Source organism: Adiantum capillus-veneris, chromosome 27, assembly GCF_014529385.1.
Source record: "Adiantum capillus-veneris isolate H3 chromosome 27, ASM1452938v2, whole genome shotgun sequence".
In the NCBI taxonomy this organism is placed as follows: Eukaryota; Viridiplantae; Streptophyta; class Polypodiopsida; order Polypodiales; family Pteridaceae; genus Adiantum; species Adiantum capillus-veneris.
The window spans coordinates 18,055,319-18,076,516 of NC_140957.1; the positions used below are offsets into that span (position 1 = coordinate 18,055,319).

The 21,198-nt window shown below is 38.5% G+C and overlaps 2 pseudogenes; both read left to right on the forward strand.

Annotated features, from left to right (window-relative positions):
- Nucleotides 1–1,437: 1,437 nt before the first annotated feature.
- Nucleotides 1,438–8,277, forward strand: LOC147421581 (uncharacterized; annotated as a pseudogene).
- Nucleotides 6,478–7,581, forward strand: LOC147421582 (uncharacterized; annotated as a pseudogene).
- Nucleotides 8,278–21,198: the final 12,921 nt, after the last annotated feature.

Genomic DNA, 21,198 nt, shown 5'->3' on the forward strand with positions numbered 1-21,198 from the left:
TTATTTTAAAGAGCTATGCAAAATTTCATACGAGGAATGCGTTCATCTGCGCATATGTATGAACCAGAAAGTGAAGCTGCGCATTCTCCCCTAATTGTGGCTGCTTGTGCCACAATCAGAGCTTGCTGTTGCTCCATGGTCAAGCAACAATGTGCCCGCATGCTTTATACAGAATGCCTCAGGCATACTTAAATGCTTAAGGGTGCCATGTAACTTTTGGATGAGATACACAAGCAAACGTAGGCGCGCTTGGGCACTCCTTGAAAGATACCACCGACTGAAGCTACAAAGCATGCAAGGGCATATTGGAACAAACGCTTGGGCACCTTGAAAGATACCACCGACTGAAGCTACAAAGCATGCAAGGGCATATTTATGATTCCATGGTTTTCTGGCGGACTTGCCATCCGAGCAATGTGTGTGTGTGTGTGAGAGAGAGTGAGCGAGAGAGAGAGTTAACAGAAGCGTGCGTCGATTTCTTTTATAGGGGTCGACCGAGGCAAGCAAATCCAACGTTGTGCTTTCCATGCAGCTACACTCTCTACAAAGAGCTTCCATAGGGAATGTAGGACCCCCTAATAAAAAACGTAGTACTATTGTGCATTTTGACTTGTTGATTGCTGCATTTTAGGTGAAGTAGCTTTAGTGACTATATATGGATAATGGCACGTCACACAATAGAGGGGATCGATGATGAGGCTTGCCAGGGTTGTTGGATTGTAACGGCAGGTAAATTCGGGTGGGGTAAAGCTTCCAGCAGGGAAAGCGAGGCGCATAATGAGGGAATTTGAAAGCTCTGCGGGCGAATAACAGCGAGGCAAGATTTACACTGCATAGGTGACAACGACATTGGGGACTGCAATGTGGCCTCCCTCTGCTTCTGCCTTTACATTCTTCTCTCTCGTCATAGCTCTGCGCAGGTAACGAGTAGCGTTTCCACTTCATCAAGCATTGTCATATAACACTTAGGCTCAATTGAGTGAGGCAGTCTGAATTTACCTGCTGAATTTCCCTCTTCTATTCGTTGGCTAGGCCCTGGCGAATCCTGCTTCCTTGCGAACCCAAATTTACAGAACTGCACCTTCACTGCCTCATTCACAGAACTTTTTAAGCTTTTCCTTTGCTTAAGGTTGATTGAGCATGGGAAAGATATTCATTTAAAAACCTTAAGAAAAGGGTCACGTGCTGCGAGGAGAGGAGGGCCACGCGAGAGAGAGCCGGTGGACCGTGGATTGCATTGAAGCCGTCGTCAAGCTCAACCTTAGGTGTGCTTGTCAAAAGATCTTCAAATTGCAAGAGGATGACAACCCGCAAAGTTCCACGACGGTCTAACTCGAGCATGTGAATACAAAAGCCTCAGTACCCGCAAATATTGGAGCTATGAAGATGGCATCAAAGGGGACGTCTAATCGTACTTGTAAAGAAAAACGAAGTCTCATGAAGAGGAGAGGCGAGTCTTCCTCCTCGCATTCACAACGAGTTAGGGGTGCATACGAAACAGAGGTCATGGTATGATCGACACACCTCTTCTTGCATCTGCATTTTTGAGAGAAGGATCTTTGTGAAATATGATGTGATTAAATTGATCCTTCTTTGGTTTTGTGTATATATTGGAGAGAGAGAGAGAGAGAGAGAGAGAGAGAGAGAGAGAGTGAGAGAGAGAGAGAGAGAGAGAGAGAGAGAGAGAGAGAGAGAGATTCTTACCAAATTTTGATATATAAGCGTCTTCCATGTCTAGAGAAGGATAGTTTTTCCATTTGTTTTCCATGTTTTCGTCTGCTTTAAGTGCTGCTTGGTAAGCTTCCAAGGCTGCATTAATAGGCTCTAAAATTTTGTCAACCAAAATTGATCCTCCAGGTTTCACGGTTGTTTCTTTGAGTTCGCTTCCAGTTTCTTTCACCTTTTCCTAGAGTAGCTTTTTTGTTTTCTCCTCGATTTCAACTCGTTGTTTTTGTTTTCTCATATCATATCTTTTGTTTCAGCTTCTTTTGATCCTTTGAGAGGAAATTTTTTTATTCTCAGAATCATCAGAGGAGTTGTGTTTCTTTTTATTAGCCTGGGCTCTAGTGATTACCTTGATTGAAACAATTGGTTCACTCTCAGACGAGCTACTAGGTATCACTTGGACTACATTTACTACTGTTTTACCCTTGTTTAAAAGATTTTTAGGACAATCTTCCGGGAAGTGTCCTTCCTTTTTGGAACATTGTATGCAATAAACTTCAATTGGCTTGAGGTTTTTGTCAGGCTCTGGGCATTCATTTTTCCAATGATCATCTGCACCACAGTTATGACAGTTTTTTGTTCTTGGCTTAATCATGGATCTTACCATAGGAGGTATGACACCTTGATTAGCTACATAATACATTGGTGTAAGCTCTGGTGGAGCATAAGTCACAGGTTCTTCCAGTGGTGATGGATGTGAATTATACGAATCTCCTTCTACCATTACTATAGATGGACTAGGCTTAGCATAAGGTGTAACATGTACTAGTGCTTATTCATCTATGACTCCCTATCGATGCATGTACTTTACCAGCACTGCATTATGTTCTGGATACGGAGGTTGTTGACCCAACACGGGTTGAGGTCTTTCCATACCCATCGGTGGTCTTTGAGCTTGGGCCATATTAGGCTGATATATGTACATGGGTTGTCCTTGTGGCCTTATATGCACGTACTGAACATTCCCATCACATTTTGGTAGGAAGAAGCACTCATTGGTCTCATGGTTGGTCTATTTACCCTCGATTGCACACCATTTTTGTGGCCTAATTGGTTGTCCCTATTGAGGTATCCTTTGTCTTGGTCCCCTCATATGTGCTTTTTGAATGTTGTTTATCATGTCATTCATCCTTTTGAGCATGTCTTCTATAGCTGAAAGCGGTGTTGCAGTAGTCGTTCCTACTTGTGCTGGTTTGGTGGATACTGTTTTCTCGCTTTGGGTATCCTTAGGGACATCTTCTGCGTTGAAAATATCACAATTGTCTCCTAAGTCAATAGCATCTGACACACACTCTTCTGCTTCTTGCTATACAGTATAGCATGAAGTTCTTTGTTTAGCAATTCCTCTAGAAACAAAGATACTAGCCATTCTTTTGCAAGTATCTCTAGCTCTGGACATCTGGCAATGTACTGCTTCATTTGAGTTGCACAATCCCTAACAGACTCACCTTGTTTCTGTTTGAAGCTATAGATTTGGGCTATCGTATTGTGTTTGATTCTGGTTTTGGAACAAGCAACTACATACCCCTGAGCTAATGTGTTCCAAGTCCATGATTGACCTTGGTGGAATGTTCTAGAACCATGTCAATGCTTTTCCTTGTAATGTCATTCCAAACCTCTCGAATTGAGTATGGAAATCTAATATACATTCTGCTCTTAGCACTTGCTTAAAGCTTGCTAAGTGGTCATATGGATCCTCCGATCCATTGTATTTTCTGACCCATTTCTGAAAATCAGCTGGTCTGACGCGTGTATCTGGTTCAACTCCCGCTCTCCTGGTAGTGGGTCCTGTTTTGAGTCCTTCAAACGAGTCTGTTGGAAATAGTGACTCATGTAGCCATAGATTGGCCTTAGTGTCACCCGGTTTTCTGCGTGTGATGAGGTGGTTTCTGGTTTCTTAACATTACTCTCAGAAGATCTCTCTCTTGGAATAGTTTTTGGTCCTTAGCCCAATATCCAATTCCCTATGGAGTACCCTTGATATTTGGTTTGTTCTACCTTCTCAGGAGTCATCATAACAAAGTTATTGTTATAATAATCCCTAAACAGGTAGGTTGCTAGATCTGCTGATCCCATATCCTTGATCACGAAGATATAGATCATCGTCATGGGTGTTAATTGTCCTGATTTGGCATGCGAAGTTCACAGAAGATCTTTTACATTTCTATCCTTCCAAAAATAGACTCCAATCCTAGGATTATCCGTACTAAGCCATTTCAAAGGCTTTAAACCTAATCGATTGTATCCCTAAGATTCTAAGGTTGGTGGTCCTTCTTTTGCTGACATATTTAGGATTATGGTGTTTACTTCTAATCTCCATTTTTCTATCACGTTAGGGTTTTCGATTTGTAAATATTGAGTTCCGTTTCTGTCCATGTACATTTTTTCTTGTGTGTTTGTCCTGATTTCTTCTTCGAACTCAATACCATGGTCATCAATGGGAATAGCATACTCTTCGTTAGGGTCCAGGTAAACCTGAGCTCCCTGGCAATTAGTCTTATAAAATGAGAGTATATGCTTATAGCGCATTGTTGTTCCGCTCTCTGAGTAAGTCGAATAGGACAACATTTCAGATGTTGAATCTGAAAAACTGTCTGAGACTTCTTCAAGGATAGTGTGCAAGAGATTCCCTTGATTCATGCTTTTTTCGGTGGATACTCTACTGGAGGTTTCTCAGAATATGCCTTGATTTCCTAGCACACAACCAGATCTAAGGTTCATAAAGACTTGTGAAGCCCTGGATTGAGTACTTACCTTTAGATTGACTTGTTGTCAATTTCCACTTGATTCGATTGCAGCTTTCTGTCAAGCTACCAATTCCTTGTCTGCAACCTGATTCCTGTATCAATTTGATAAAGTTAGCTATTCTTTCACAAAGACGATATAATTTTTGATAACTATTATGGTTGGTCTATGTGTATCACTTCAAATTGAGCTATGGGAGTTAGTAATTGACTTTCAGAGTCGACTTTGGCAAAAAAATCAAAGGATTAATATGCAACTTGGAAACTGAGTGAACATGTACCAATTTGGATCCGATTGAACCCAAAATTTCCCGATGGCTTTGTATTATGTTGATCTAACAATGTACAATTCAAAGTCAAAATTGGTATCCCTGTATAGCAATAGTAAATAATCGCGAGATTATTTACTTTTGTCACTTTTTTTCAATTTTGGCTTGGTTTGCCAAGTATACAACCTAGTAAAGTCTCTAGACAAGTTTCAACAAGTTTGCTCAAAATCTGTTTAAGTTTATCAAGTGTTTCGTGTCCGCAGACTTTGATTTCAAGAATCTGACCTAAGTCTCACTTTTGTGATCTAAATTTCACCAAAGTTGATTTCTGTGGTCTACTTGATATGCTTGACCTTGTGGTATACTCAAATATGCAAAACTATCAATTTTTGAAGCAGATGTAAATAATCACGATTACTCACACCAGCTAAATTTTTGCAAATTTTTGTCCCAACTTTGACACGAATCTGTTAAGCACTTCAACTTAAGATCCCTAGCCAAGTTTCAACAAGTTTGGACAATTTTTGGTCGAATGGTCATCAGTTTTCTCTCATCAGACTAACTTTGCAAATTTGGTCACATTTTGCAATCCAATGATCTAAATCTTACCAAATTTGGTTTGTGGGCTTATTACAACATGGTAAAGCTAGTGGTATGACACCCTTGTCAAAAAAGTTAAAAAATGGGACAGATGTAAATAATCGCAATTATTTACAACTGGCAACTTTTTGCATCTTTTTGGTCACCTGAGCATGTACACATGTTTATCGCATCAATATAAGCCTATGAATCAAATTTCATCAAGTTTGGAAATTTTTTTTCCCATTTTACACTCAAGATTCAGAAAGTCAGTACAAACTTTAGTTTTCACCCAGTTTTTTGTCAGTTTGGTGATTCAAATCTTTTGTGCCTTTACAAAAGTTGTTTGTACACATGCAATGAGTCAATGGTATGAACCTTGGTCAAATCTGAGCTAAAAGTTAATAATCGCAATTATTAACTTCAGGCTTGAAGTGACCCACTGGTTCATACAACTTTTAAGCTTACTCTCCATTTACTGACTTTTTGCATTTACGGACGCCACAATACATTGACAGGAATTCCACAATAAATTGACTTTCTGCATTTTTGGACGCACAATAGCATTCCATGAAGTACCATCGGAAGAACAGTGCAAAGATCACTTTTGACTTGTTGATGACATTCACAACGAGATACTAGGGTGCATACGAAACGGAGATCATGGTATGATCGACACACCTCTTCTTGCATCTACATTTTTGAGAGAAGGATCTTTGTGAAATATGATGTGATTAAATTGATCCTTTTTTGGTTTTGTGTATATATTGGGGGGAGGGGGGGGAGAGAGAGAGAGAGAGAGAGAGAGAGAGAGAGAGAGAGAGAGTTAATGTCCAAACAAAGCAACTCTACATTGAGGAGTTTAGGGAAAGAGATTGGGGTGCTTGTCCACTATTGTCGATTAGACAAAACCTGTCCAAAGTGAAATAGAGCATGTGAGAAACGTGTTGACCTTATCCACCACATCAAAGAGCGCCATGGTCTTATCATCGACGTTCCTCGTAGAGCTACGGGGAGATCAAAGGGTAGTCAAAAGCTCGAATTGGTTAATGGAGCACGATCCCATAGGCAAGCAAAAATGCGGTTTCAAAGCATCGAGACTTGCGTAAAACTTGCCCCAAAGAAGCATTTAAATATCTCAATGCAAATGGTGAGAAGAGATGGCGCTTAAGCTCTTCCTTCCAAAAGATGGCATACGAAGAATGGTTTACAAACCTGTGCAAGAGGAGATGACAAAGTGGGAGAGTGACATGCCAACTCGAGTTACGAAGATGAAAACAAATATTGCAAAAAGGATACGAGAGGATGGTAAGAGATGCTCTCATTCTTTCCTTCAATGCTTTCATAATTACATCTTATGTACAAAAGTCTAAGCTTAAAACTATTTGCATGCTTAAATATATCTCTAGTCAAGAAAATACAAGAATAACAAACATGAGAAAGAAGAAGAAAAGGAGATGGAAGTAGAACACACTCTCTCACCTACTAAGAGTATGGAAAGTGAAGATGAATATACATCACAAATGGAGGATGAGGAACATCCCCTAACCATAACTCCAGTAATTTACTAAGTATTGCTTGTTTTATTACTTTGTAACCATAAATTATCATGGCTTATTTTCAAATTTTAACTTTTTTGTTTTGTTTTCTTTCTATTCCATTAAGCAAAATTAGGTGATTATGTCGCCAATGAAAAATGTTAAAGGCAAAATCCAAACACATATAGACATTTCTTCTCCAAGTGGGAGTACTTATGTGCATGACCTCTTGATGGGCTCAAACAAGGCACGGTACGCCCTCTTCCATATAATGGCTTATTTCTTTTTTGACATAGTATGTAGTGAGTGACCTATCTTAATAGGTCTTCTAAGGGTATCCCCATCCAATTGTTCTCATCAAGATATGTTGAGATTACTATATATGATGCTAAACTTGCAAGTGGAAAAACACGCAAGAGGGCAAGTTCACGTGCACTCATTTTCTTTTTCATGTAAGCCTAGTGTTGCTTGTTAGAGTTGATTTTTGATTGAATGGTTTATAGATATGTAGCATAATAAGGCCATGAACTTGTAGGTGGATGGACCATATTTTTGAAGAGGAGCTCTCAATCATCTTGGGTTCATTGATAGCTTGTGGTTGTCTTTTGTTCAAACCTTGCCTAGTGAGAAGGCAATGCAAAACTACTTTGGTAGAGTTACCTTTCCAACCGCATGTTCATTTTTTTTGTGATTGTGGATGAGTATGGAGATGCTAGTAATGTATGAATTATTCGTATGTGTTTACCTGAACTTTTACATGTATTGTGTAAATGTCTTTTGATAGAGGCCATTGGACGCTTGCTGTATTTTTCAATTGTCATGTACGGCATGTGTCTCGCTTACAAAAAGACAAGAGTGCAATTTTGTTATTTGACTCTCTTGCCTTGCAAGAAATTGATCGATATATTATCCCCTTGAGGAGGTAAGTGTAGTTCTCCTCTACATTGTTGTGGTGTTGGTGTGGAGATTAAATAAGATAGTGATATTTTGCGCTTTCAGAGTTTTACGGTATTTTGGACCTAAACACCGTATCCAGTTCTTAGAAAAGAGCTTTTAGATTTGAAAAATTGTCATGTTAGAACAATGGGGGTACATGGAGTATTGTATTGAGAGAAAAATTAATGATTTGGCTTCTATACAAGTTTTGTAAGTGGTGTTTTTTTTTTGTTTAGATGCCAAGGCAAGCAAATACTAAGGATTGTGGGTACTACATTATGCTTGTCATGAAGTTATTGATAAAAGGTGGTGTGAATAATCGCACACCAAAAAGTAGGTAAGTATATCGTGAGCTTGTGCTTTTGGTGATACTTATTACTAGAATGGATTATGATTCTAAAATATGTCAATCACTTTAAAAAGTTTGCAGTTCACTTCACGATGGTTCTCTCATGTAGCCATGGAGACGCTCAAGCTGGAGCTTAGTGCTTGGACATAGCGTGATGCTTCGTAGATCACCTAGCTAGTAGCAAGCCGTGAAAATGATCTATGGTTTTTTTTCTTTGATGAACAACAATTCAAGACCATGTATCTTTTTTGAGGGCTATGGACATATTTATGCGTCTTTTGAAGATATGTATACGTATTTATGCGTCTTTTTTGTATGACTACATTGAAGGGTGCTACTGAGAAGATTTGGTTTGTTCCATGGTTTATGCGTTGGTCTCTTCATTAAGGATTTTGTAGGTGTGGTTTAGTATTGGTGTAAAGAATGAACAATGTTGTGATCAAGATAGTGTATGGTTTTGTACATGGCATTTGTAAGATCCCCAATTTTTAGGTCTCTTTTAAAAAATAAGAAAAATACATTTCAATATTTATTTTGTCAAATTTTTATTTAAGATGCTTGATTGGCAGTATTGGAAGGTTGTAAAGTAAATAGCAAAGTCGTTTCCAGTAGGTTAGACAGATGTTTGGTTCAGTTTTAGAAAAAACCGCTATTTTTAGTTTTTTCATGTTTTTTACGCTTTTAGGTGTACGTTTTTTTGCAAAAAGCAGGGCCGGATCCTTAATCTACATGTTTCACGGAAGGCATGATTCACTTTTGTAAAAATCTGCTTTTTGAGTGCTTTTCACGCTATTTTTAGCTTTTCATGATTTTTAGTGCTTTTTAGTGAAAAGCGAATCCGCTTTCCTATTCCAGTGGACAAGGAAAACCCGTAGTTTGATTTTAGAAACTTTTTCTTCTTTTTGTACTTTTCGGCATTTTTGAAAAGCAATGTGCTTTTTATGATGACCTAAATATAAAAATATTAATTTTACTCTCTGTCGGATTTTTAAAAATGATCATCGAAGCAAAACCGAGACCAAACGGACTTTTATGAGAATTATTTTTATAAAAAGAGGTATCGTAAATACGTCCGGGCAGTACGGAGTCGCAATTATTTCGGAACATTACGGTGCGGCATAGTCTAGCTAAGGTTCCATTAGTTGGCCATATACTATTCAATTGGTCAGTTTTACTGTAAAAATTGGATGGTAAGTGGGAAAGTTGATCACCAAAAAGCAAAGGCATGTTTTTAGCAAAGTTCCCAAAAGAAGGAAGCTAGTCGTGGCTCAAAAACTAGTGCTACCTTCTAGCTTGAGCATCGCTCTGGCCTGCTGCACTTGCCTATAAATTGCCGGTTAGTGCTCATTTCTCAGTGCCGTCTGTTGCGTCTACTACCGTAAGGCTATACGTATCTATTATACGGAGTGGTGTAAGCTCTTCATCACCATCTCCATAAGATCTTCTCTCTCAGGAAGAAGAAGAATAAGAAGAAGAAGAAGAAGGACATTCTCTCTCTACTTGCTTACTATCTTGTCTCTCGTTTCACGGTGTACGCGCTCTCCAAAAGCTCTCGTGCTGAATATCTCTCCGTAGTTCTCATCACCACTCTCTTGCGGCAAAGCAGAAAGCCATTCGACAACCCCTAATTTATTCTAAAGCACGGTGAGAAGCTCTAAACTCCATAGCCATCAACTCTCTCTCTCTCTCTCTCTCTCTCTCTCTCTCTCTCTCTCTCTCTTTGTGTCTCTGTTGATTTTTTTGAGTAGTCACCCTCTCGGTGATTGTTTTTTCGTTTACTAGTGCATGTATGGATTAATCGAGTACGTATGAAGTTGCACCATTATTATCTCATTATGTTTAACACCCTGATTTATACACATGATGCGTTTATGATCTTGTGTGTGCATAAAAAGCGCTTTTACTTTCACGTCATAGAGGCGGTAGGAATACTGGTTTGGCTATAACTCAAAAACCCTTATGAATCAGTACGAACTGTTTATACGAGAGATAAAACACATCATTTAGAACCTTTTCTCCCTTTGGTGTCACATGAAAATCACGTACGAGCTCAGAGCTATGGTCAAAAAATAGCCTGCTTCCCACTGCACAAACCTATTTTTTCGACTCCAGGCTCCTTGGAGAACCACTATATAGATTTACCGGGTGGGCAAACATACTTAACCAATTTAAAATCTTGATAAAAATTAATGATAAATGTATTGAGATCTCCGTTATCACCTCAAGAATGCGAGTTATTAATCATTCCATAACCGGTTTGATCTACACTTATAGGGGTGCTACCAAGGAGGGGTACCATATGACGTCATGACTTAACCGAGTCGCTTATGTATGATTTATGGTTTTTTTTTGGTGAGTTGATTTCAGTTATTAGGTGCCCATAAACTTATGTGAGGGTATATGGTTAGTCGACCCGAACCGCATAGGCAGATATGATTTAACTGGCTTTCTTTTTGGGTTACCATTTATTGTGTGAGTATCATATGGGTAAGCATATGTGATACAATGTTAGTCTGTATAAAATGTCAAGAAAGTTGTTTTTTGCATATGCATATATGTGTGAAGTTATGGTTTATGGTTGACCCAAAGGTCGGAGCTATTTTGCATCATGTTTATGGTTATGGAATGTGATCATATGATGTTTAAAACCTTATGGATTGATGTGGATGCCTCATGTACATGGTTATGATTGCTTTCCACCTTTCTAGGTCAAAACTAGCTCTGTGTGCTAGAGGGTGAAGTGCAGATGTGATGCATCAACTTTGCATGGTTGGATGTTGTCAAAATTGGATTTTATATCATGATTAGTTGCTAGTCGGAATCTTTTTATGCATGAAAGAATCATGTCTTAAGAGCAGCATGGAGATTCATTTCCCAGACTGTCCTTCCTAAACTAACCACTTTAGTCAATACCGAGGTAAGAATTTTGTTTGTATGCTCAGCTTGTCCGTTTGCTTGTGGATGATAGGGAGCTGATTTGTTATGGATGACCATAAACTCATTAAGCAAAATACTTGATTACCTCATTGAGAAAATGAGCTCCCCGATCACTGACAATTTCTATTGGTAGTCCATATCTCGTGAATACATACTCATATCACAACGCGATAGTGGTTCTGGCATCATTCTTTTGAGTTGCTTTAGCCTCTGTCCACTTGGTCAAATAGTCCGTAGCAGGGTTCTATAAGCAGGTGGCTATATTGGCCCAACAAAATTTATACCCCATTTTGCGAAAGCTCTAGCCCCCATCATTGGTCTTAAGGGCATGCTATCTACACGCGTTGAAATTTTTGCTCGTTAAGGACTTGATAAGTAAGTAACTAGATAATTACTCCACTTAGGAACATGCAACATTTGGAACAATGTTACATGAGATATGGGTGTTTGTTTTTGACATTGAGGACAATCCTTTACAAAAGAACGAGCATCACTCTTCATAATTGGACTAAATATTCCAAGTCTCAAAATTCGTCGCATAGTTTGATCTTCCGCAAAATGAAGTCCCACTATGGTAATATGTGATTGACTTAGGTACTGGTTTTTCTCTTCAGGATTAATGCATAGAGCAATATTCCATCTCGATTTCTTTTGTATAGCCTACCAGCTAGTAATTTCTATATAGTCGATTGCTTGATTAATCCGATTGTAATAGGAAGTGGTATTTGTGAATCCACTTGAGCTATTGTCATCAATGATATCATATTTTCCGACCATCGAGGTATCATTTCTACGGAGAATAAATAGGCATCTGGTAGATCATCGTCTACCCCTTTAGGTGATTCTCCTGAAACAATCCTTGATAAATGATCTGCTCTTTGATGTGTAGTACTCTTTTTTACAACCATAGTGAAATCAAATTCGAGAAGAATAATGAACCATCTCACTATTCTTCCTGTGTTGCATTGCTTGTTGACCAAGTACAACAAAGCTTGGTGGTCCACAAAGAACACAAACTTACTGGCTAATAGGTAATGTCAATACTTTTTAACGGCATAGATCATTCTTAATCCTCCCCTTTTAGTGGTAGTGTAATTCTTCTTTTGACATGCTCAAATGTCGGCTAGCATAAGAAATAGGAAAGTCAATTTTTCCGTCTCCTGGTTGAGCTAGTATACAACCGATGGCAAAATTGGAATCATCTACATGTATGTGGAATAAATTATTCCAATCTGGTGCTTTCAATATTGGAGCTAAGGTGAGAGCTTACTTAAGCTTCATGAAGGATTCTTCACATGCCTTGGTCCACTCAAAGTGTGTAATCAAGCTATACATGGGTTTTGCAATTATAGCATACATGTAAATGAAACGTCTGTAATATTCACAATGTCCCATGAAGGCTTGAACCCCCTTGACTCTTGTTTGTCTAGGAAAATCAGCAATGACATGATTTTTTTCAATATCAGTAGCTATGCCATTTTTAGACACTATATGTCCAAGAAGTTTCCTTGTCTACCCATGAATGTGCACTTTTCAGGATTTAAGAAAATCTTATAAAGCCTATATTTTTCGAATACCTTTTTGAGGTGTTCAAAATGATCAGCCCGGATTGACGAATGTACGCATAGATCATCCATATATACTTTCAATAATTTCCTTAGATATTCTTTAAAATCATGGCTCATCAATCTTTGAAAGGTGGCAGGAGCATTAGTTAACCCAAAAGGCATAATCGGATAGGCAAAAATACCCCATTCTGTTTCAAAAGTAGTTTTATGCCGATCCTTTGGGTCAACCAAAAGTTGATTGTATCTTGAAAAGATATCTAAGAAACTGTAAGATTCTTTTTATGCAACTTGTTCTAAAACATGCTCAGTGATTGGAAGAGGAAAGTTGTCTCTAATCGTAGCTGCATTCACTTTTTTGAGATTGACAGACACGCGTAATTTTCTCTTCTTCTTGGGTACTATTACAATTGGAGACACCCAATCGGTGTGTTCAATTTCATAAATGAATTCGGATTCCTTTAGTTTTTCAATCTCTTCTTTGATCTTCCTGGCAAATGTCTCATTATATGTGTATGGCCTTTGTCTACTTGGTTTCGAATCATCTCTCATGGGTATGGTATGTTGACAGATTTCTGGATCAACACCCTTAAAATCCTTATAAGACTAAGAAAAGATCTTTGTATTCTTTTAGTAAGCTTAACAAAATCTCTTCTTCTTCTTCTGTTACGTCATTTGCAATGTAGGCAAGGCTCTTCTCTTGGTTCAGCCAGATCTATCTTTTTCGCATTTTCATGCCCTTCATAGGACTCACCTTGTTTTCGAAACTCCCTAACAGTTTGTTCGACTATGATTTTTCTATCTTGGAGAGTATCTTTCTTGTAATGGGATGGAACACTCATTACAATTTTACTATCCTCTTCTATGGTTTCTGTTTCAGTCATATATATCTCCTCTAGAGCTTTTTTCAACTCTTGATACTTCTTTTTCCGCTCAACGCGTGTCATGGTTGACTCCTTTTCTTGTTTCTTTGGTTTTGCTTGAGTATCCTTCCTCGTTTTCCTTGATGTTTTTGACATCTCTGGATCTTTGTTTGAAGGATATCTGCCCGTGATTTTGTCCTTGACACAATCATGTGCATCTTATCTGCATTAGAAACTGTGTTCTGTGGGAGACTGATGGCATAGGTCTAGCTTTCACGTTTCTGGTGTCTTTTTTTGTCTATACCATTTTTGTCTTCTCGGTTTCTTGTTAGGCAAGTCAAAAAACATTTCCTCCCCTCTCTTCATGAGTAGATTAGCTCTCAAATGTTCTTTTTCCGACCCCGAATCATCTGAGGTAGCTGAACGTTCTTCTAACTCATCTGTTGCATCATAGTAGAGGTCTGCAAAGACTTGTTGAGATTTCATCAAGTCCTTGGTTTCCTCAATTTCATCTTCAATGTGGAGGGTTGAGATCATTTGTATGGGAATTATATCATAGCCATCCTTATTGAAAAATTGAGTAGGCATAGACGTATTCACACATACATCCATTGTCGCTAAAATTTGAGTCCACTCAAATGGCTCAAACAAATGTTCTGGAAAGGCTTCAGGTACATAAGCTTCATCTGTGAAATCCCTTTCTAAGATATATTCTTCTCGTTTTAAGCTCCCATTTTCTAAAGCTCCGCACATCCAAATTGTTTTTGTTCAACCAAGATGGAAGCTTAGTTTCAGCCGAAGAGACTAAATCGAACTTTTGTATGGGCGTTTTCATGACATCTCTATAAGTGTGATCTTTTAGATTAACCCTTGTTATAGATCTCACTTGCTTCAAGTACAAATAGTTGTTTCCCCAATCTTGGATGAGTTGTACATGTCGCATGAAAGGTCTTCCCAATATGATTTCGTAATTGAGTTTCTTCCCAAAGTCCACTATGGCAAAAGTGTGTTGATATTCAATCCCATAGGAATTACTGAGCACTTTTTCAGGCAGTCCTAAGGGTCTTTCAATGTGTCTATTATCCAATTGCAATTTCATTCGAGTTTGTGGCTATGGTTATGCCTGCTCCACTATCCGGTATTGCCATGGTTTCAATGTCATTATATTTCACTGGAAGGCTTGTGTTTCCTTCTTCCCCTTCGTAGTATTCTTTGACTTTGTTCATTGGAACAGATCAAATCTCTTTGTTGTCCATTTTGTGTTTCAATTTTCCAATTTTTTTTGCGATTAGACCCGTTATTCCCACCTTCTCTAGGGTTTTTTGTAGATCATTCCATAAATAGGATCTGAGTTTTAACAGTCCTCCCAAGGTAAGAGTGCATTGGATGGGTGTAGAGATGATTGAATGAATATTGTCTACTTCTAGGGTTTGTTCCACTCTTTTTACTTGAGTGGTCTAACACACTATGGATTCATCTTCATTATCCCAAGTTAGAGGGTAATGTTTTCAAGGTCAATGGTTTTGACATTTTTGAAGCTTCAGATCTGCAATCCCCATACATGGATTATACATCCACGTCCATATCAGGAGGTAGGTTGTCTAACCAAACTTCCTCTATAGGAGTTGACTTTAGAGTTAGGCTCTCATCATTGATCTCTCAAACTTTTTTCAATAAGTGTCCTGGCCAGTCTTCCTCCACGAATCAAATTCAGTCTAAGGCATCTTCGCCGTCCGGCACTACAAGTTCTAGTTCTTTTGCTTCAAGGTGGGTTTCTACCACCACTTTGGATTTTTTGTTAGTTTTTACCACAAGCTCTTCAGGTTTTGCGATACTTTCAAGCTTGGGTTTTTGTTTTTCCAACATTTCTTGCGTGATTCTTACCAAATTTTGATAAGCTTCAAGATTAGCTGCTTCTATGTCTGGAGAAGGATAGTTTTTCCATTTGTTTTCCATGTTTTGGTCTGCTTTAAGTCCTGCTTGGTAAGCTTCCAAGGCTGCATTAATAGGCTCAAAAATTTTGTCAACCAAAATTGATCCTCCAGATTTCACAATTGTTTCTTTGAACTCGCTTCTAGTTTCTTTCACCTTTTCCTGGAATAGCTCTTTTGTTTTCTCCTCGATTTCAGCTCGTTGTTTTTGTTTTCTCATCTCATATCTTTCGCTTCTGCTTCTTTTGATCCTTTGAGAGGAAATTTTTGTATTCTCCAAATCATCAGAGGAGTTGTGTTTCTTTTTCTTAGCCTAGCTCTAGTGATTACCTTGATTGGAACAATCGGTTCACTCTCGGATGAGCTACTAGGTATCACTTGGACTACATTTACTACTCTTTTACCCTTGTTTAAAGGATTTTTAGGACAATCTTCTAGGAAGTTTCCTCCCTTTTTGGAACATTGTGTGCAATACGCTTCAACTGGCTTGAGGTTTTTGTCAAGCTCTGGGCATTCATTTTTCCAATAATCATCTGCACGACAATTATGACAATTTTCGGTTCTTTGCTTAATCATGGGTCTTACCATATGAGGTATGACACCTTTATTAGCTACGTAATACATTGGTGTGATCTCTGGTGGAGCATAAGTTGCAGGTTCTTCCATTGGTAATGGATGTGAATTATACCAATCTCCTTCTACCATTACTGTAGATGGACTAGGGCTCAGCATAAGGTGTAACATGCACTAGTGCTTGTTCATCTATGACTCCCTCTGGATACATGTACTTTACCGACACTGCATTATGTTCTCGATACAGAGGTTGTTGACCCAACACGGGCTGAGGTCTTTTCATACCCATCGGTGGTCTTTGAGCTTGGGCCATATTAGGCTGATATATGTACATGGGTTGTCCTTGTGGCCTTATAGGCACGTAATGAACATTTCCATCATATTTTGGTCAGAAGAAGCACTCGTTGGTCTCATGGTTGGTCCATTTACCCTCGATTGCACACCATTTTTGTGGCCTAATTGGTTGTCCCTGTTGAGGTATCCCTTGTTTTGGTCCCCTCATAGGTGCTTTTTGCATGTTGTTCATCATGTCATTCATCCTTTTGAGCATTTTCTCTATGGCTCAAAGCGGTGCTGCAGTAGCCGTTCCTACTTGTGCTGGTTTGATGTATGTTGTTTTCTTGCTTTGGTTATCCTTAGGGACATCTTCTGCATTGAAAATATCACAATTGTCTCCTAAGTCAATAGCATCTGACACACACTCTTCTAGGGTTGTATGCTTCTTGCTATACAATATAGAATGAAGTTCTTTTTTTAGCAGTTCCTCTAGAAACAAAGATACTAGTTGTTCTTTTGCAGGTACTTCTAGCTCTTGGCATCTGGCAATGTATTGCTTCATTTGAGTTGCACAATCCCTAACAGACTCACCTCGTTTCTCTTTGAAGCTGTAGATTTGGGCTACCATATTGTGTTTGATTCCCGTTTTGGAACAAGCAACTACAAACCCCTGAGCTAATGTATTCCAAGTCCATGATTGACCTTGGTGGAATGTTCTAGAACCATGTCAATGCTTTTCCTTCTAATGTCATTACAAACCCCTCGAATTGAGTATGGAAATCGAATATACATTCTGCTCTTAGCACTTGCTTACAGCTTGCTAAGTGGTCATATGGATCCCCTGACCCACTATATTTTCTGACCCATTTTTGAAAATCAGCTCATCTGACGCGTCTATTTGGTTCAACTCCCGGTCTCCTAGCAGTGGGTCATGTTCCGGTTCTGTTCCGAATCCTTCAAACCAGTCTATTGAAAATAGTGACTCATGTAGCCCTGGACTGGCCTTAATGTCACCCGATTTTCTGCATGATGAGGTTGTTTCTGGTTTTTTAACATTACTCTCAGAAGATCTCTCACGGTGTTCGTCTCTTGGAATAGTTTCTGGTCCTTGGTCCAATATGTTTACTTCTAACCCCCATTTGTCTATCACATCAGGGTTTTCTACTTGTAAATATTGAGTTCCGTTTCTGTCCATGTATATTTTTCCTTATTTGTTTGCCCTGATTTCTTCTTCAAACCCAATACCATGGTCATCAATGAGAATAGCATACTCTTCGTTACGATCCAGGTAAACATGAGCTCCCTGGTGATTAGTCTTATAAAATGAGAGTTTATGCTTATAGCGCACTGTTGTTCCGGTCTCTGAGTGAATCGAATAGGATGACGTTTCAGATGTTGAATCAGAAAAAGTGTATAAGCCTTCTTCAAGGATAGTGTGCAAGGAATTTCCTTGATTCATGCTTTCTTCGGTGGATACTCTACTGGAGGTTTCTCAGAATATACCTTGAGTTTCTAGTACACGACTAGATCTAAGGTTCATAAAGATTTGTGAAGCCTTGGATAGAGTACTTACCTTTGGATTGACTTGTTGTCAATTTCCACTTGATTCGATTGCAGCTTTCTATCAAGCTACCGATTCCTTGTCTGAAACCTGATTCATGTATCAATTTGATAAAGTTAGCTATTCTTTCACAAAGACTATATAATTACTGCTAACTATTGTAGTTGATCTGTGTGTATCACTGCAAATTGAGCTATGGGAGTCAGCAATTGACTTTGGCAAAAAATCAAAGGATTAATCTGCAACTTGGAAACTGAGTGAACATGTACCAATTTGGATCCGGTTGAACCCAAGATTTCCCGTGGCTTTGTATTATTTTGGTCTAACACTGTACAAGTTCAAAAGTCAAAACTGATGTCTTTGTGTAGTAGTAGTAAATAATCGTAATTATTTACTTTTGTTAGTTTTTTGCAATTTTTGGCTTGGTTTGCAAAGTATACAACCTCTTAAAGTCTCTGGACAAGTTTCGACAAGTTTGGTCAAAATCTGTTTAAGTTTATCAACTGTTTCGTGTCCGCAGACTCTGATTTCAAGAATGTGGCCTAAGTCTCACTTTTGTGATCCAAATTTGACCAAATTGATTTATGTGGTTTACTTGATATGCTTGACCTTGTGGTATACTCAAATATGAAAAATTATCAAATTTTGAAGCAGACGTAAATAATCGCGATTATTTACTCTAGCTAAATTTTTACAATTTCTTGTCCCAACTTTGACATAGATCTGTTAAGTACTTCAACTTAAGGTCCCTAGCCAAGTTTCAACAAGTTTGGAAAATTTTTGGTCAAATGGTCATCAATTTTCAATCCAATGATCCAAATCATACCAAATTTGGTTTGTGGGCCACCCTTGTAAAAAAAGTTTAAAAATGGGCCAGATGTAAATAATTGCGATTATTTACAACTAGTAACGTTTTACATCTTTTTGGTCAACTGAGCATGTTACATGTTTATCACATCAATATAAGCCTATGAATCAAATTTCATCAAGTGTGGACAATTTTTTTTCCAATTTACACTTAAGATTCAGAAAGTCAGTACAAACTTTAGTTTTTATCCAGTTTGGTAATCCAAATCTTTTGTGCCTTTACAAAAGTTGTTTGTACACATGCAATGAGTCAATGGTATGAACCTTGGTCAAATCTGAGTTGAAAGTTAATAATCGCGATTATTAACTTCAGCCTTGAAATGAACCAATTTTTGCACTTTTTTCAAGGGCAATCCTTTTATGAGTTATTTTAAGCCTATAAATCAAGTCAAAACTTACTTTGGCCTAAAATATCAAGAAAAAGTAAATAATCTGAGTTTTGGTCAACTCTTGAAATTTTGACCTGAAAGTGTCCTTGAGCTTACCCACTGGTTGATACAACCTCTAAGCTTACTCTCCAGTCGGATTGACTGGTTTGGAGTCTTTTTGTGCTATTTCTAGTCGTAGATCTGAAATTATGCAACTTCCAATAGCAACTCACACTTGATTCTTTTAAAGAGAGCAATGTTCTGAAATCCACCTCGAATTCTACTTACCTTACTCCTAGATTCTCATGCAATGGGGTTGTGGAAAGTATCCACAAACACTTGTTTTCTTGTTTTTTATGGTTTTCTGAGCATTGATCTTAAGACTTGTCTCGTCTATCAATCATCCCCAAAATCCTAATCTAGTTCTACAATTCTACAATTCTAAAGGCACTAAGCAAGTACGATTACCTCCAAGCTACCTCTACACAGCAAAAGACGACAATCTTAAGCTATGCGGTTTCTAAAAGAAAGTTTTGATCTCTAGGAGATCCTAAAGGAAGTTAAAGGATAACTTCACAAGACGCTCGTGTTTTTTCCTAGTTTAGGTCTCTTCGATCCCTAGAAGCGATGCCAAATGTGGGACGGGTGTCTAACCTCACTATCTTATCTTCTTGCAGTATTAGCGAGAACCACGATTAAAATATCAATCCATGGGATGAAGCTGACTCGACTAGTACATAGAGGCTACAAGAGGTTGTCAATCTCTCGGAAAACAACTAACAACTCGCATCTAGCTCAAGCTACAGTCAAGTGACATAAATCACCAAAAGCCAATCGCTCATCGGCAAAAAAATCACATCCGTTGCAGCATCAAATGACATTCTACCGTAACAAAAATTCTCAAACCCCACTTTAGTTCAAGTGTCAAAATCGCAATTATTAACAGCAGTGGATTTTTCACCTATTTGTTTTTGACATAGAATGCACCTAAATGTTTAACAGTGATGCCCCAATACCCCGCATGTGCTTAGTTTTTTATTTTGAAGTGTAAATTCCTACTTATGATGAAATTAGGCCGCGGATCAAGGATGCCAAAAGCTACGAAATACTGTGATGTGTTTACATCCAAGCGTAGAGCTCTTACCTACAGTTGTAATGCAATAAACATGACTGCAATGTGACAACCGGGGAGGGAGTAGAAAGCGCGAGAAGGAGAGAAGTGAGTGTCGTTAGCTCACGCTGTGTATTTCATTATCCAAAACTTACAAATAACTTACAAAACTTGGCTTTTATACCTTAGCCAAGGTTTTTGGTGGTCAAAATTAATAATCTGGGAGTTCTACCAAAGATGGGTAGTGACAGGTTGATACAATCTGGAAGCTTGTAGCCCCGACTCATCAATTATAAGGTTTATCCAAAAAATAGGAGTTACAATATTCCCGATTTATAAAAATAATACGTGTTTTTACAATGAGAACTCCGAACAATGGTATCCGTGGTATCCGTGTTAGCTTGTTGCTAACAAATGCTAGGTGCTTTCAATCCTAGCTCTTCAATTACAGGTTCCCCTAACTCTTTTTGAGATTGAGCTCGTGTGATAACCTGCATAGATATTATTGTTTTGTTTTCTAAACAACTGCTTGAAGGGATCACCTCTAAAAATTTTAAAGTTGTTTTAACCGCTTTGTTTGGATTTTTTAGACAATCAGCGATCAAATGATTGCTGCCGCAGTCTGGACAATAAGCATTGATTCAGACAATTTTTGTATGAGGGCAGTCTTTCATCAGGTGGTCGCTCCCACATTTATATCATGATCCCAGTGACTGTCGTTAAGCTCCTTGAACTCCCTTCTATTGGTAAGTAGGTCTCAGTCCATTGAAGCCTCCATTGGCTATGAACAACAATGTTCTTGCATCCAAACTATGTCTAGGTTCTCCTGCAACATGTGCCGCTGTTGGTGGTCCAACATTGCCAATCATGCTCCATGGTTCTGGTGCTCTCAACTCTTCTTGTGGGTAGTATGTAGGACAAGCCATAGTTCCACTTGGCTCTTTGTAATAGACTAGTACAGGTACTAAGGCTTGTTCTTTTAGTTCTTCCATAGTGGGCGTATACC